Here is a 12,045-nt window from a genome sequence, read left to right as displayed (position 1 = left end):
ACCGCCAGACAGAACATGCATCTCACACGTCGATCAATCAATCTAACAATCACACACAACCTTACCTGGAATTCATCATGCACGTCCCTGCACGTTAGTCAACCACACAACCAGCACACCACATCAATAAATCACAGACACGCACGTGCCTCGATTATAAGGTAAAACCTACTTGGGCACGTCCTATACCATGCCCAGCAGATTTTACTCCATAATCTAGCACCACAATACACGATACCAATCGCACTCACACACGAACTCACGCCATGCGTTACTTTCTCAAATCTCGCACCTCAAGCCTATTCCCGCTCATTCTCAAATCCTCTACAACTACCGCGCCCGCGTAAAACGCATCAGGCTAACGGTCTTCTGACCTCGTCAGGTATTGTCACCCCGTCGGGCCGAGCATCGTCACCTCGTCAGGGACGGCATCGTCCCGCGAAAACATACACGCCTCAGGACGGAATCCTACACACACTTTTCTTCTACCGCGCCCGCGTAAAACGCATCAGGCCAACGGTCTTTTGACCACGTTAGGTGTAACATCCTGAATTTTGACCCGTTATCGGGGCCAATAAAGTGTACATTAATTCTTGTTTGATTTTAGTAAGTCTCGCCCGGACTTGATCAATCACGGGATACTAACCAAATGGGAAATGCTAAATAGGAACCGGTACGTGGACCGAGGACCCGATAGCGACTGAGTACCAATTTTGAGAAATGTTGAGGGAATATTTTGAACCAATATGGGCCGATCTTAGGAGAATGACGGAGTTGATGTAGTCAGTAACGTATGATCGGATCGCAGGTGATTCCGCACGACCGAAAGTACGCCTGACAAACGAATCCCGATTTTAATCCAAACGATCGCGAGCTCCGGTACTAGTGATAATTCCTCTCGTTCTCCCGATATTCGAGACCATCACGATTCGGACAATCCTAGGTCGATACGCGTAACACCTAAATAGCCGCCCGTTAGTGAGAGGCCCTAAAACTGCAAAACGAGCAAATTTGATCGCGATATTGGACCCGAACTTCGTTATCAAAATTTCAAGGGTGATTACGAATATTTTGTCAGACTGACGTCATTTTCTGGTGGCCAAATAAGTTTGGGACAAGTACGGTTGAAAACTCATATTTCGACAAAAATTGAGAAAATTACAATTTTGCCCCTGGAACCTCGATGTCCGTTTCCGAGGCCAAACGAGGTGATTTTTCGAAAATGATGCTATTTTGGGGTGGCCATGCATGTCTGGAGTGCGTACGGTCGAAAATTGGAATTTCGACCCCGGGACGAAAAATTACGATTTTACCCCTCAAAAACTCCGGACTGATTTTCGAGGGCTTAAAGGATGATTTTTATGGATCCGACATCATATTATGTTGGCCACGCATATATAGGACTGGTATGGACGAAATTTGAAATTTTGACCCGGGACCGGAAAATTACCAAAATGCCCTTGGACCTATTTTTGGTAATTCCGAATTTAGCTAAATTTTGGGACTTAACCAAGGTTAATTAAATTGACTAAGGTCTGGTCAGCCAATAATTGAGGATAAATGACCATTTAATCCTTGATTATTGGATAAGAAGGATGTATAGCCCTTGGATTAAGGGCAAAATGGTCAAACCCCCTTGGATCTTGACACATGGATTCCACTAAGAAGTTCTTTGACCAGCCTTGGACTCCTTGACCGGCCATTTCCTCCACGTTCAGCCTTCCCACGCCATTTCCATCTCCCCCTCACTTCTCCCTTTTTATTTTCTTCTTTACCGTTTCGTTCCTTAGACGCTGGTTGTTGCTCACGCCGGGAAGCTGGTCGCCGGAGCTGCTGGTCGCCGGCCACCGTCACCCGACCGACCATCCTCACCCTCTTCTTTGCCGTCCTCAGTCGCCGTCCAGCAAAAGCTGTGAGGACCGAACCGTGAGCCGCCGTTCGCCGTCGCCGCCATGAACCGCCGGTTTGTTTCCCCGGAACGCCGCCGCCGATTTTGCCGTGTGTCGGTTATTGGCCACCCGTTCTCGTCGACCCGAGTCAAGTTTAGGCGAGTATAAACCCCTAAACCCTTAATTAGTCTAATTGTGCATTTTAGAGGGTAATTTTGGGGTTAATTAGGCTTAATCATGGTCTAATTAGGTTTAATGTTGTGTGGGGTGATTAGGGGACCTAATTAGTGCTTAATGAAGTGATTTAAAGGTGGTTTATGGTCTAATTAGTATTCTGCCCTGGTACTGTTCACCAGTACCGAATTTACCTAAAATGGCTTAAGTTGTGCAATAAGTGGGTTCATTGACTAAGGACTTTGAATTGGGCATTTTAGGGACTAATTAGGCTTAGTTAAGGCTTTGTGAGGTGTATTTGTTAGTGGGGTGATTAGGGTATGTGATTAGGGCCTAATGAAGTTGTTTAAGCGTGGTTTAGTGGGCAAAGTATGTTCTGCCCTGGTACTGTTCATACAGTACCGAAATTGTGTAAATGGTCTAAGTTGAACATTAAATGGATTATTGATTTATGGCTGGAAATTTAGGCATTTTAAGGGCTAATGAGGACTCGTTGGAATCCTAGTGATGACGCCGTGTCCAAGGAGTTGATGGTTAGGTTTGGTTGGTCATGGCGGGCCTTGGGCGCATTGAATTGCTTTGGAATAAGTGCGCGGAATACAAGTTGGATTGATTAGACCAAAATGGAAATAATTTGGGAGTGCCGAAAATGTGTGGAATATGTCTAATTTGAGAATAATTATACTTGGTATTTTGGCATCGGCAATTGATTTTGAATTCCCGGGCGTGTAATTTTGCAAAAGTACGTTATGATATAACTCAATTTGGGTGCTTTGATGTACATGTTTGAGTTTTATTCAATTCTGTCCTTCGGGTCGGGCCTACGGGTCGTTTTATTCAATTGTGGCCTTCGGGTCGGGCCTACGGGTCGTTTTATTCAATTGTGGCCTTGGGGTCGGGCCTCCGGGTCGATTTATCAAACTGTTGGCCTTCAGGTCGTTATATTTGTGGGCCTTCGGGTCGGAATAATTGCATGTGAGTATTTTTGTTGTTAAATGCCTAACCTGTAGGGCTGTGTTATAATTGAATTGGGCCGTGGGCCCGGGAAATTTATAGTGATTTACTGATTTGCTGCTTGGTGTGTTTGATTTACTTGTCTGGAGGTGCACTTTAGCCTAGTTTAGGATTAGGGGTTTTGTACTTGCTGAGTTTTATCTCACGGTTATTGGAAAACCGATATTTCAGACCCCCGGCAGTAAAGATGGCGGAGCCGCTCGTGGGTTTTGGGATTCTCCACTTTATTGAGAAGACGATGTCTGTGCATCCGGTAGGAGAGGGGAATATGTACATTAGGTATTATACTTTATTATGGGCTATATCTTTTTTACTGAAGCCCATCTTAGCTCAGCCTAGTACCCAGGTCACTGATCCTTTTTGTTGTAGTGGCCACGGCTCGTTTTTGATTTGCTCTTTGTAAATGGATATTGTGCATAAGTTATGGTAATGAATGTCTTTATTGTTTCAATTGTTTGTAGTTTTTATCTGGTGCTATTCATGGTTGCTTTATTTATTGTCCGGGTGTATATATATATTATATATACGTCGTTTTCGCTTGTGTCGTGTTTTCTCTGATTTGGGCTTTCGGTCGGTGACGTAACCTGGGAGCGTCGCACCACAAATCTACCAAAGTAGGGATGTTGCGCTTCGTAGGGTATGGGACGTGACATCCCCGTTTGAATTGGTATCAGAGCAAGGTCAGCTCGGTCCAATCTTGTCAAACCCTGGAGTGATAAGGAGTAGTGACCATGGGTAGCCGTAGGGTGATCTCGTGTGCTAAGTGTACCTCCTGACTGTCTGTGTTTGAGTGTTTTGGCGAATTACTTGAACCGTGTGATGCAGGTGCGGCAAGACTCGAGGTAAGAGTGTAAACTCCTTGGGTGAGATTCTGTGTGGTTATATTAGACCGCATGCTCAATGTTTGGTTGTTACTGTGCTAGATACCTGCCTAGGACTTAGACCGGTATAGTTGGTTTAGGTCTCTAATTCCTGAGTGGAATTACAACAGGTAGGAGAGTGACTGGAAGCGGATATAATGAGCAGCGAAGGCAGAAGTGTAGGAAGAGTCCCAAGAAGGGGCACGGGAAGAGGAACTAGAGGTGGAGGTCGTGCTCGAGCTAGAGCTGTAGAAGACCTCGAGATGGGTGTTAGAGTGGTAGAAAACCCTGGAGTTAATGCTGGAGCTGTAATAGGCCCCATAGTTGATATTAGACCGGTAGAAGATCAGCGTATGGAAGGAGTTCTTAGGGTGTTAGAAAGGATTGGGAATATGATGGATAGGCAAGCTCAAGAGCGGGAAAATGAGATCACCCAGGCTGCTGAGGCTGCAGCAGTTGCTGCTGCGAATGAGAATCAAGCCCAGCAAGCACAAGTACAACCAGTGGTAGCGAATCGGCAGATGCCCCAGCTGGTAGAATAGTTTCTTAAATTGAAACCACCCAAGTTCACGGGCAGAGGTGATCTAGAAACCGCCTTACGTTGGGTGGAGGAATTGGAAAAAGCATTTGGATTGTTGGGATGTACAGAGGCTGAGAAAATTTCCCTGGCAACCTATCAATTGCAAGATAATGCAAACGACTGGTGAAAGGCCGTCAGGGATAGAGTGTTCCCAGAGAATGCGGAACAGACCTGGGCAATATTTGTGGAGAATTTCTATGGACAATATTTCTCAGAAAGTGCCTAGGAGAAGAAGATGGCGGAGTTCATGAGACTTCGTCAGGGGTCGATGACAGTAGTCCAATATGAAGCAGAGTTTGCAAGATTGTCTAGATTCGCCCTAAGGATGGTAGAGAATCCTCTGGACAAAGCTCGAAGATTCCGGGATGGATTAAAACCGGATCTTCGCACCCAGATGCTCCTGTTGAATATCAGAGATTATAGGGAACTGTATGAACGAGCCCAAACGATGGAGAGGGATCATATGGAAAGAGCAGTAGCATCAGGATCACGGTTTAATCAAAACCGGGACAATCGTCGTTTTGGAAAGAAATCGATGACCAGCAATAGACGGTTTGTTCCACATCCGAGAAGGAATATAGGGAAGCCCAGTCAGCCACCGAATAGATTCGGGGCTTGTTTTCGCTGTGGGAGTTTGGAGCATCAGATAAAGAATTGTCCCCAGCAACGCCCTTTGGGACCCCCAGGACAACATCAACAGCCCAAAGTTGGAAATCAAGCCGGGAATTCCCCACCGGCTATCTAGGGAAGACCACCTGCACAAGGAAGAGTATACGCGATGGCGCACAAGGATGCCGAGGACGCGCCGGGTGTGGTCATAGGTACCATTTCTCTCTGTGATCATGCTGCCTATGCGTTATTTGATCCTGGGTCAACCCACTCGTTTATCTCAAAACAATTTGTTAGATTGGTTGGTCTTGAACCCGTATTGCTTGAGAACATACTATGTGTGACGACCCCACTGCATGATAGGGTGTTAGTGTCGTTGGGGTGTCTTGACTGCAAAATTGTAATTGGGAATACAGAAGAAAGAATTGATTTGGCTGTATTAGCCATGTATGATTTCAATGTAATCATCGGTATGGATTGGCTGATGAAGTAGAAAGCCGTTATGGATTGCGGCAATAGGATGATCCAATTCAATCCGATTGGACATCCTAGGTTTGAATTCCAGGGAAACCGAGGAGGAACTTCGATCCTTTGGAATTCCTCGCTCGAGGCGACTAGGTTGCTTGATGAAGGTTGCGAGGGATACCTGGTGGATGTAAATGATCCGACATTGGCGGAACCTAAGTTGGAAGAAATCCCTGTAGTGTGCAACTTTCCCGAAGTTTTTCCTCAAGAGTTGCCGGGTTTACCGCCGGAGCGGGAAGTGAAATTTGTAATAGAATTGCCCCCAGGTACTGAGCCAATTTCTAAGGCCCCATATCGAATGTCTTTATCCGAATTGAAAGAATTGAAAGTCCAGATGCAGGAATTACTATATAAGGGATTTATTCGTCCTAGTGTGTCTCCATGGGGAGCGCCAGTCCTATTTGTGAGGAAAAAGGACGGGACATTGAGACTATGTATAGACTATCGGCAGTTGAATCAGGTGACTATAAAGAACAAGTACCCATTGCCGAGGATCGACGACCTGTTCGATCAATTACAAGGAGCGTCAGTGTTCTCCAAGATTGATTTACGGACTGGGTATCATCAGCTGAGGATCCGGAAGGAAGACATACCCAAGACTGCCTTTAGGACAAGGTACGGGCATTATGAGTTTACAGTGATGCCCTTCGGTTTGACGAACGCCCCTGCAGCTTTTATGGATCTGATGAACAGGGTATTTAAGGAATTTTTGGACCAGTTCGTCATTGTGTTCATTGATGATATTCTGGTATATTCGAAGAGCCCGGAAGAACACGAAGTGCATTTGACCGATGTACTACGGACTTTAAGGGAGCACGCACTTTACGCGAAGTTCAGCAAATGCGAATTCTGGCTTAGTAAAGTAGCATTCCTTGGACACATAGTATCCGGAGAAGGAATCTCGGTGGATCCGGCTAAGATCGAAGCAGTACTTAAGTGGCCCAGACCAACATCCGTGATGGAAATTAGGAGTTTCTTGGGATTGGCTGGCTATTATCGACGTTTTGTGAAAGGATTCTCGTCGATAGCCATGCCACTAACGAGATTGCTGAAAAAGGAGGTTATATTTGAATGGGATGACAAGTGTGAACGAAGCTTTCAGGAACTAAAGCACAGACTGACGACAGCCCCAGTCTTAACTATTCCGTCTGGACCTAGTGGATTCGAGGTCTACAGTGATGCTTCACTTAGGGGACTTGGTTGTGTGTTGATGCAGCATGGGAAAGTAGTCGCGTATGCGTCACGCCAGTTGAGGTCGCACGAGATGAATTATCCGACGCATGACCTAGAGCTGGCTGCCATTGTTTTTGCACTCAAGATCTAGAGACACTATTTGTGTGGGGAAAAGTTCCAAATTTATACGGATCACCAGAGTCTCAAATATTTGTTCTCGCAGAAAGAGTTGAATATGAGGCAGCGTAGGTGGATGGAACTTCTGAAAGATTATGATTGTGATATCATGTATCACCCTGGAAAGGCAAACCGAGTAGCGGATGCGCTGAGTCGCAAGTCAAGTATGGCGCACATGATGATCAAGGAGTGGACATTGCTAGAAAGACTCCGAGACTCAGAGTTTAAATTTGAATTAAGCCATGTGTCGAATCTGCTGGCCATATTGAGAATCGAGCCTGAGATTCAGACTAAGATTAAGGCGCTGCAGTCCACGGATCAAGAAATTCAGAAGATTGTGGGAATGGATGCTGCTACAAGGAAATCGGATTTCCAAGTGTCAGACGATGGAACTTTGAAATTTAGAGGACAATGGTGTGTACCCGATGATACCGAGCTTAAGGAAGAAATACTAAGAGAAGCTCATCGCAGCAATTATAGTATCCACCCTGGCAGCACGAAAATGTATCAAAATTTACGGCAACATTATTGGTGGAACAAAATGAAGACGGATGTGGCTAGGTATGTGGCTAAGTGTTTGACATGCCAACAGGTAAAGGCGCAACACTGCAAACCTGGAGAACTGCTGCGACCGTTGGAAATTCCCGAGTGGAAATGGGAACACATCACCATGGACTTTATGACCGGATTACCGAGAAGCCAGAGGGGGCATGATTCTATTTGGGTGATAGTGGATCGACTTACGAAGTCGGCACACTTCTTAGCTGTGAGAAAGGATTTTGAACTAGAAAGGTATGCAGAGCTGTACGTAAGACAGATCGTCAGACTACATGGAATACCAGTAACGATTACATCGGATCGTGACCCGAGGTTTACTGCGAATTTTTGGAAGAGTCTGCAGACAGCCTTGGGAACGAAAGTACAATTCAGTACAGCTTACCATCCACAAACTGATGGTCAATCGGAAAGGACAATCCAGACCCTCGAGGATATGTTGAGAGCTTGCGTGCTGGATTTCCAAGGTAAATGGGAAGAGCAGCTACATTTGGTAGAGTTTGCGTATAATAACAATTACCAGCAGAGCATTCAGATGGCCCCATTTGAAGCCTTATATGACAGAGCATGCAGGACTCCCGTGTGCTGGGACGAAGTAGGTGAGCAAAGCATTACTGGCCCAGAACTGATACAGCAGACAGTGGAAGCTGTCGAGATTATTCGGGAAAGACTGAAGATAGCACAAAGTCAACAAAAGAGCTATGCCGATCGGAGACGACGACCTTTGGAATTCCAAGTCGGAGATCACGTATTCCTCAAGGTGTCGCCTATGAAAGGGTTATCTCGATTCGGCAAGAAGGGAAAGCTGAGTCCGAGGTTCGTCGGACCATTCGAGATTTTGAAAAAGATTGGCGATATGGCGTATAGGCTTGCCCTGCCACCTAACTTGTCTCAGGTACACAACGTTTTTCACGCGTCGATGTTGAGAAAGTACGAGCCTAATCCGACACACGTTTTGAGATATCAAGAGATAGACGTGGACGACAGAGTGTCGTACGTGGAGAAACCAGTCAGAATTGAGGACTGGAAAGATCGGGTATTGCGGAATAAGACAATCCCGATGGTCAAAGTAGTCTGGGAACACCATGGGATACAAGGCGCTACATGGGAAAACGAGGAGGCCATGCGACGTCAACACCCCCAGTTGTTTGAGGAGCAAGTTTAGAGTACAAATTTCGGGGACGAAATTTTTGTAAGGGGGGAAGAGTTGTAACATCCTGAATTTTGACCCGTTATCGGGACCAATGAAGTGTACATTAATTCTCATTTGATTTTAGTAAGTCTCGCCCGGACTTGATCAATCACGGGATACTAACCAAATGGGAAAGGCTAAATAGGAACCGGTACGTGGACCGAGGACCCGATCGCGACTGAGTACCGATTTCGAGAAATGTTGAGGGAATATTTTAAACCAATATGGGCCGATCTTAGGAGAATGACGGAGTTGATATAGTCAGTAACGTATGATCGGATCGCGGGTGATTCTGCATGATCGAAAGTACGCCTGACAAACGAATCTCGATTTTAATCCGAACGATCGCGACCTCCGGTACTAGTGCTAATTCCTCTCGTTCTCCCGAAATTCGAGACCATCAAGGTTCAGACAATCCTAGGCCGATACGCGTAACACCTAAACAGCCGCCCGTTAGTGAGAGGCCCTAAAACTGCAAAACAAGCAAATTTGATCGCGATATTGGACCCGAACTTCGATATCAAAATTTCAAGGGTGATTACGAATATTTTGTCAGACTGACGTCATTTTATGGTGGCCAAATAAGTTTGGGACAAGTATGGTTGAAAATTGAAATTTCGACAAAAATTGAGAAAATTACAATTTTGCCCCTGGAACCTCGATGTCCGTTTCCGAGGCCAAACGAGGTGATTTTTCGAAACCGATGCTATTTTGGGGTGGCCATGCATGTCTGGAGTGCGTACGGTCGAAAATTGGAATTTCGACCCCGGGACGAAAAATTACGGTTTTACCCCTCAAAATTTCTGGACTGATTTTCGAGGGCTTAAAGGATGATTTTTATGGATCCGACACCATATTATGCTGGCCACGCATATATAGGACTGGTATGGACAAAAATTGAAATTTTGACCCGGGATCGGAAAATTACCAAAATGCCCTTGGACCTATTTTTGGTAATTCCGAACTTATCGAAATTTTGGGACTTAACCAAGGTTAATTAAATTGACTAAGCTCTGGTCAGCAAATAATTGAGGATAAATGACCATTTAATCCTTGCATTATTGGATAAGAAGGATGTATAGCCCTTGGATTAAGGGCAAAATGGTCAAACCCCCTTGGATCTTGACACATGGATTCCACTAAGAAGTTCTTTGACCAGCCTTGGACTCCTTGACCGGCCATTTCTTCCACGTTCAGCCTTCCCACGCCATTTCCATCTCCCCCTCACTTCTCCCTTTTTATTTTCTTCTTCACCGTTTCCTTCGTTAGACTCTGGTTGTTGCTCACGCCGGGAAGCTGGTCGCCGGAGCTGCTGGTCGCCGGCCACCGTCACCCAACCGACCATCCTCACCCTCTTCTTTGCCGTCCTCAGTCGCCGTCCAGCAAAATCCGTGAGGACCGAACCGTGAGCCGCCGTCCGCCGTCGCCGCCGTGAACCGCCGGCTTGTTTCCCCGGAACGCCGCCGCCGATTTTGCCGCGTGTCGGTAATTGGCCGCCCGTTCTCGTCGACTCGAGTCAAGTTTAGGCGAGTATAAACCCCTAAATCCTTAATTAGTCTAATTGTGCATTTTAGAGGGTAATTTTGGGGTTAATTAAGCTTAATCATGGTCTAATTAGGTCTAATGTTGTTTGGGGTGATTAGGGGACCTAATTAGTGCTTAATGAAGTGATTTAAAGGTGGTTTATGGCCTAATTAGTGTTCTGCCCTGGTACTGTTCACCAGTACCGAATTTGCCTAAAATGGCTTAAGTTGTACAATAAGTGGGTTCATTGACTAAGGACTTTGAATTGGGCATTTTAGGGACTAATTAGGCTTAGTTAAGGCTTTGTGAGGTATATTTGTTAGTGGGGTGATTAGGGTATGTGATTAGGGCCTAATGAGGTTGTTTAAGCGTGGTTTAGTGGGCAAAGTATGTTCTGCCCTGGTACTGTTCATACAGTACCGAAATTGTGTAAATGGTCTAAGTTGAACATTAAATGGATTATTGATTTATGGTTGGAAATTTAGGCATTTTAAGGGCTAATGAGGACTCGTTGGAATCCTAGTGATGACGCCGTGTCCGAGGAGTTGATGGTTAGGTATGGTTGGTCATGGCGGGCCTTGGGCGCATTGAATTGCTTTGGAATAAGTGTGCGGAATACAAGTTGGATTGATTAGACCAAAATGGAAATAATTTGGGAGTGCCGAAAATGTGTGGAATATGTCTAATTTGAGAATAATTATGCTTGGTATTTTGGCATCGGCAATTGATTTTGAATTCCCGGGCATGTAATTTTGCAAAAGTACGTTATGATATAACTCAATTTGGGTGCTTTGATGTACATGTCTGAGTTTTATTCAATTGTGTCCTTCGGGTCGGGCCTACGGGTCGTTTTATTCAATTGTGGCCTTCGGGTCGGGCCTACCGGTCGTTCTATTCAATTGTGGCCTTCGGGTCGGGCCTACGGGTCGTTCTATTCAATTATGGCCTTCGAGTCTGGCCTTCGAGTCGTGGCCTTCGGGTAGTTATATTTATGGGCCTTCGGGTCGGAATAATTGCATGTGAGTATTTTTGTTGTTAAATGCCTAACCTGCAGGGCTGTGTTATAATTGAATTGGGCCGTTGGCCCGGGAAATTTATAGTGATTTACTGATTTGCTGCTTGGTGTGTTTGATTTACCTGTCTGGAGGTGCACTTTAGCCTAGTTTAGGATTAGGGGTTTTGTACTTGCTGAGTTTTATCTCACGGTTGTTGGAAAACCGATATTTCAGACCCCCGGCAGTAAAGATGGCGGAGCCGCTCGTGCGTTTTGGGATTCCCCACTTCATTGAGAAGACGATGTCTGTGCATCCGGTAGGAGAGGGGAATATGTACATTAGGTATTATACTTTAGTATGGGCTATATCTTTTTGACTGAAGCCCATCTTAGCTCAGCCTAGTACCCAGGTCACTGATCCTTTTTGTTGTAGTGGCCGCGGCTCGTTTTTGATTTGCTCTTTGTAAATGGATATTGTGCATAAGTTATGGTAATGAATGTCTTTATTGTTTCAATTGTTTGTAGTTTTTATCTGGTGCTATTCATGATTGCTTTATTTATTGTCCGGGTGTATATATATATTATATATACGTCGTTTCCGCATGTGTCGTGTTTTCTCTGATTTGGGCTTTCGGTCGGTGACGTAACCTGGGAGCGTCGCATCACAAATAGACCAAAGTAGGGATGTTGCGCTTCGTAGGGTACGGGACGTGACATCGTCAGGCATCGACACCTCGTCAGGCCGGGCATCATCATCTCGTCAAGGACGGTATCGTCCC

This window comes from Syzygium oleosum, unplaced genomic scaffold (assembly GCF_021117445.2).
Source record: "Syzygium oleosum isolate NSW1041296 unplaced genomic scaffold, Sole_v2.1 Sole_v2.01, whole genome shotgun sequence".
In the NCBI taxonomy this organism is placed as follows: domain Eukaryota; kingdom Viridiplantae; phylum Streptophyta; class Magnoliopsida; order Myrtales; family Myrtaceae; genus Syzygium; species Syzygium oleosum.
This window is presented reverse-complemented; position numbering follows the sequence as displayed.